We start from the raw sequence: 6,980 nt of genomic DNA, 5'->3' as shown, positions 1-6,980 counted from the left end.
GAGAATGCTGAAAGTACCATGGACTGCTAAAAGAACTAACATCTGTCCTGGAGGAAGTGCACCCGAAATGCTCCTTGGAAGCGAGAATGGCCAGACTTCCTCTCACCTATTTTGGTCATGTTTCATGTTGTCAGAAGAGACCATTCCCTGGAGAAGGATGTCATGCTTGATAGGGTGGAGGGTCAACGAAAGAGGAGGAGGCCTTCAATGAGATGGATTGACATGGTGGCTGCAATGATAGGCTCAAGTATAGTAGGGATCGTGGAGCTGGCGCGGGATCAGGCAGTGTTTCATTCTGCTGTGCATGGGGTCACTGTGAGTTGGAAATGACTCGACAGCACCTAAGGTAACATAACGTAACTCCTTTGCTCCTTCAAAGTGTTATTTATTTCTGAAACCTTAGTATTAATCTTCTGGATTTCCATTTGTTGTTTTTGTATCATTTCTAATTTTTTGTTTATTTTGTCAGTTTGTTCTTGTATTGTTTTTCTAAATTGTTCTAGAATTTGCCTGTTTTCCTTAATTTTGTCAATGTTTTCCTTGGTTTTGTCAGTGTCCTTGAGCTGTCTCTTAATCCATTGAAAATACCCAAATATAATTATTTTGATATCCTTTTCAGGGAGTTACAATGCTGCTTCTTCCTCAGGGATAATTTTTCTGGGTTTGTAGCCTCATCCCTTGTGTGTATTACTTTAAGTTGCTCCTTTGTGTGGCCTGTGATGGTCTGTTGTTTCTGAGACATTTTGATGGTGTTGTATTTATGTTTGTGTGAAAGAGAATTAAAATGTGTGCACAGAACTCTGTTAGCTGTTCTTAAGGAATGGTTGAGGATGAGTTGAGCTGGCTGCTGTCCATCACTGGTCAGTTGGTGCAAAAGCAAGTGGTGGCCCTCACTCAGTGGGTGGGGCTGCAGGAGGTGCAGGTATGATTGGGTTGTATTGGAACAGTTGCTATCTTCCACTCAGGTAGCCAAAAAACAAAATAAAATAATCCACCAAAAAATAAAAGAAAGAGAATAAAAAACTCAAACTGCCTAAACAAAAAGGAACAATTGCAAAAAAAGAAAAATAATACAAAAATGAGAAGAAAAATTTTCAAAATATTTTAATGAAGGGTAAAAGAAAGATAATGAGGAAAAGAGGGGAAAAAACCCAAATATCTGGGGAAGGAGGAATGAGAGAAAAGAGGAAAGGAAAAAGAATAGTAAAGAAAAATTGGGAAAACTGCAAAAGGAAAAACAAGGGATGTGAAGAACCAAAGAATAAAAAGAAAGGGGGGAGAGAATCAGGAAAAGGGAAGGGAAAAAAAAAAATCAACTTATAAACCTGGGACAGGAAAGAGAAAGGAAAAAAAAAAAAAAAAGGAAGAAGATAAAAAGAATAATTTTAAAACAATCAAAACCAAAACTGTTTGGGGCAGGGCAAGGCACCCACGCTCTGTCAGGGCACAGACTGGGATGGTATTCCAAGTGGTCAAGAAGGTGGGTGGAGGCAGGAGATGGCCACACCTCAGTTCACTAGTGTTAGGGAATATAAGGGTAACTAGGGAAATAGTTCCCCGTTCCAGTTATCAGCCTCCAGTGCAGCTGCCCATGCTGTCCTTAGAAAGCAGAACCCACTCCTATGTCATTGTTCAGGCAAGAATGCCACTTGCTTATATTCAAAATGGTCATACCTGCTGTTTGCAAATATTCAAAATAGCTGTGCCCTCAGCCACCAGCAGTCCACTGGTATGTTTGTCTCTTTCTTTGCTGTTTTCCTTTCTGGTTGTCAGGCAGTAATGCAGTCCTTGCCCATGCAGTCTTTAGTGAGCAGAACCAATTCTTAGGTTGCTACTGGGATATATTCAAAATGTCTGTGTCCTCAGGACAGCCATCCATCCAAAGCTCTGTTTGTCTCCTTACTCACTAATTGCATTCAGGTTCTTCTACTATTTGATATTTAATCCACTTCTTTATCCTTGCCTTCAAAGCTCAGGGTTCCTGGATCATCTTCTGTCAGTTTCAATTGATTTCTCATTGTTTTTGCAGAGGGTCTGTGTACCCTGTCTGCCTATTCCACTATCTTCAATCAACTTGGGCAATAGACTGTTGATCTTACTGGTCAGGTAAAAATTCAAGTCTAAGTACAAATATAATACCTAAGATGAAGTTCTTTAACTATCAGCTTTATAAAATTTATAAGAGGACCTTAGAAATGAGTTCCTATTTAATTTTGAGAAGAATTTCATTACTGGTGAAGACACGTAGAAGTCCCTGAATAGTGCAAATTGTTAAGTTCTCGAGTACTAGCTGAAAGGTTGGCAGTTTGAAGCCACCCAGAGGTGCCTTAGAATATAGGCATGATGCTCTGCTTCTGAAAGGCACAGCCTTGAAACTCTATAAAGCAGTTCTACTCTGCAAATATGGGGTCACTGTGAGTCAGAATCAACTCAAGAGCAACTACTAACAACATTGATATGGATATAAACATGGACATAATATATAATATATAAACATTATATATGTTTATATAGTGCGTACATTATATACGTTGTTGTTGTTGTTATGTGCCGTCAAGTCGGCCCCGACTCATAGCGACCCCTCCTTGGGTTTCCGAGGCAGTATCACTACGGAAGTAGGATTGCCCAACTTTCCTTCCACATTATATATAGCATATACCATATAAACATATACACATACATGTCTATGCTATGTGTGTGTGTATGTATATTTATGAACAAGAAAGGAATTATGTGGTTCTGATATCTGTCTCTAGTTCCTTCTCTCTAGAGGAACTGGTGCTGATTACCTTCTAGAAGCCTGTCTAAGGAATTCCCCCCAGCTGAGCTGCCCCTGCTCTGTACCAGAATGTCTTCCTCTGGCTTTAGATCACTTAATTTGTGCTTATTAACCACAGACATGGCTGTTCTGAGTTACATCTCTGTTTTTTCAAACCCAAGTAATTGGTTTTCTTCTGACGCTCAGGTAGTAGGAGGTGTTCAGAGCCTCTGTACTTACTATTCCCTCTGTTTCAAAAGCTCTTCCCTCATATAATTGCATCTCTTACTTTCTGACGTTCTTTAGTCTCTGTTCAAATATCACCTTTTCAGCAAGGTCTTTCATAACCACTTTTTATGAAAGAACCCTGCTTCTTCTTTACTTCAGAATTCTCTATTCCCCTTTCCCTGCTTTTCCTAAATTGCTCTTGTTACCAGCTGACATATATGTTTATTTGTGTATTTATTTTTTGTCTGTCTGCTCTCACCAGGAGAGAGTTCACTGGTGTATCACCAACACCTAGAACAGTGCCAGCTGTGTTCTAGGTGCCTGATAAACATTTGTTGACTGAGTTCATGAGTAAAGAGAAATGACTCCTAGTGGAGTGGTGGCATCAAAAACCTGTTTGTAGGTTCAAGAGAAAATGGGAAGAGAGGAATTGAAGAAAAATATATAAATGACTCTTTCAAGGGAAGATTTTGCTGGGATGTCTGTTGGGACGTCTGCTAGGGTATAGTCTTCAAAGAGCATCCACAGTTGATCTGATCCTTGCCATGTAACATCCTTCAATCTTTTTGGCAATTGTAGCTCTAGATAGTCACTCAATTACTTAATTCAGAGTGCCAGATGTGTATATCTTTCCCTGCCCCATCTGCATGGTAAATTCATACTCATGCTTCCTAATTACACTAGATATCTTCTTCTGTATGAATCCTTTTGGCCTTTCATTTTGGGCTTCATATATGTTTTTAATATCACCACATTGTAGTATCGTAATTTATCCTTCACTAGGCAGTGATTCCCTGAGAACAAATATTGGGATATTCCAGAATCCCTAGTGCTGATAACAGCACTACTTGCTGCCTAGCACCAAGTAATCTTAAGTTAATATTGGTTGAACTCAACTAAAGTATTTTGCACAAATGTAGGGTCTAGACCATCCCTTCCATTTCTAAGGATTTGCATAATCTAAGAATTATAATCTAAGGAGTATTCCTTTCTATAAGGAGCAACACTATTCAACCCCAGGTGAGCCTGGAAAGGATTCTTATGGAGAGTTTGGCAAAGCCCCCCCCCCCCCTTTTATTTCTCATCAAAGGTATTTTCTGTCGAAGCCAGAGGAGGCCCCATGAAAGAGCACTACCAATTGGGACTGCTTAGTGTCTCCAGTGTATTCTATCATTTTGATTTATGGAGACACCAAAGTTGGTGGCCCTGGAAGGTACTTTTTCCCATGTACTATTAGCTCAAGCTAAGGACTCTGATAAGTTTTTCACTCAGGCAACTGTATTTTCCCAATGTGCTTCTCCAAACACATTATTTCATTCCCAGAATCATTTCCATTACCTCTGAACTGTTTTTATTTCACTGCATATTTGCAATTTTGGAAGTTTTCTGAGATGACAAACTATTTATTTCTATATTCACTCTGCTGTGCTATCCCCTGACTCCTCATGGCTGAAAGTCCCTGTGTGTTTGTTTTGTCTGTATTATTCAGCCAGGAAGGAATTGTGTGAAAATATAGTCCAATAGCATTCCTAAAGAATATAGTCCTTTTGCATTTATTCATTATGTTTATTCTTGGGTTTCTACTATTAATTAGCAAATTCATTTCCTAATAACCACAATGAGGTTAGAATAATTGTGCCAGGCTAGGTATCTAGCAAAGCCCAATGTATTCAGAGTGGTAACAAGAGACCAATTCTATTCTGATAAACACCATTAAAAGGAAAAGATAAATCAGATCTTATGGTCTTAGTCAGCAAGTTTTATTTTACAAAAGGAATCTTAGCTGAACCACAGCTGTAATTTGGAGCCTTAGCTCAAAGTGCCTGCTTTGTATTTTTCTCAAGGGTCGGAAAATCAAATCTGTATTCTCCTAGTCAGGCACACTGTAAAGAGTGCCACCTTCACCTGGATTGTTTGGAAGGCCCATAAGTCTTGGTAACTTGGTGGATTTTGATGCACAGCCATGAGTTCCACAGGGCATTAATTCTGCTCCATTGCTTGTCCATTTGAAATAAAAAGTGTCAGTGAATACATTATACCTGGGGACCTCCAAATCCCACTTTAGTTTGTTGTCATTCTCAAGGTCACTGATCTCTTTTGCTATCATTATTTCAGTATCTAGAGCACATTTTAAGTTTGCTATTGTGTCCCTTTTCTTTTATTTTTGACAACTGTATTAGCTCTTACCCTTGAGGAAATTAACATTCCCTTTTGTTCACAAAGCAAGATTATTTTGAAAGGTCAATGTATGTAGCATATCACTGTGGTATATTTCTACAGAGAAATATGTCTGCTGTATTTCCACAATGCCCCGAGTTAAAAGCTTAACTTCTTTGTGATCCATAACTGTGCAGAAATGATCATTGTAAATTCATTTGTTATTTGAAAGAAACTACTTTCATTCAGAAGATTTAATCAGACTCCCCTAAAGGAAATGACCAAACCATTGCTACAGATTTGGGTCTGTGGGGACTGAGGAAGTAAGGTGCTCTTAGGACCTCCTGTCTCACTGGGAAGACACTGTTAACTATTTGCACACTGTTAGGGAGTTAAATAAATGTTCTTTTCATTTATATTTGGTATTTCTATTTCATTGACTTGGGCCAAACTGTGGCAAATCTATTGAATTTTCTACTATTTTTTATAACAGTGGATATTATCTTATGCTATTGACACTACAAATCTTTAGGCTAGAATCTATAAACAAGTTCTGAAGGATAGAATTTACTGAACAGGAAAACTGAAAAACATATGCCAGTAGCTCCAAAAGGTAGATAGAAGGATATAGAAATGAAGCTGGAAATTGAAAGAAATTGTGTTTTCAGCAAGAAGCATCTGAATTATTTCAGTAGGAGACCATCTGACCAGAAATTCGTAGGTACAAGAGCTGCCTGAATGTTTTATTGAGAACAATGGTGGGTCGAGAAGGGCCCAAGTTTGGCATATGAATCGTGGGTACAAAGCAAGGCTTTATTCATAAATACTTTTGTTTTCATTTTTTCACCAATCCTTTTGAATACTCTATATGATGTGATTTAGCAGGGTTAAACTTAACAACATAGACTTACAGAGTTACCTGCAGTCAGCCTCAACTCCAATCACTGATTGAGTAACCTGTTTGCAGTTTGTAGTGTAACAGCACAGGATTGGTTGTCATATACATCTGCCAGCTCATGAATGCTGGTTGATGTGGGTAAAAATCCTTGTGTGCTACTCTGATGAAAGCTGATTTTCATTTGACTTACTTACAAACCAAATAATTTGTTTTCCACAGTAGGACAGTTTTGAAAATAACCAAGGGTGTGGTTAATAATTAAGTTTGTACATAAGCATCCCTACATTGTCAGAGATTTTATTTATAAATAAAAGTTTTAAATATTCCTTTTCCTTGTGCAAAACCCTTTATTATTTTGAAATTTATAACAGAATTGAGTTCACATAACAACAACAAAAAGTGGTTTACCTTTATTGTAGAAAAGACTGGAAAAATTTATATAGAAATATTGGACTATGGAAAAAAAACATTTTGCCTTGGTTTTATCTTGAGTCTAGCCTATTAAAAGAGATTGGAAGAAATATCTATTTTTCTCTATAAACATCATAATGATTCATTAAGTTCTGTGGGGAGAAGAGTACCTTAGAAGACTGACTGACTGTGGAGATCACAGGAATTTGTCAATCCAGCAAATAAAGAGCCTATAAGAGAAAAGCAAATGTTGAACACAGGAGGGAGCAGTCAAGATGGCAGCACAGAGAAAAAAAAAAAAAACCTCTTTGCTATCAAATTGAGTCTGACCCATAAAAACCCCCATTGGGTTCCCAAGACCATAAATCTTTACTGAAGTAGACTGCCCCATCTTCCTCCTGCAGATTGGCTGGTGGATTTGAACCACTGACCTTCTGTTTAGCAGCCAAATACCTACCCACTGTGCCACCAAAACTCCTTACAAAGATAAAAGGAACTGCTATTTCTTCTCTTTGTTTTCTTTTAAAG

Source organism: Orycteropus afer, unplaced genomic scaffold, assembly GCF_000298275.1.
Source record: "Orycteropus afer afer isolate SDZICR_OR568_19922 unplaced genomic scaffold, OryAfe1.0 scaffold00140, whole genome shotgun sequence".
NCBI lineage: Eukaryota > Metazoa > Chordata > Mammalia > Tubulidentata > Orycteropodidae > Orycteropus > Orycteropus afer.
Note: the sequence above shows the minus strand (reverse complement) of the source record.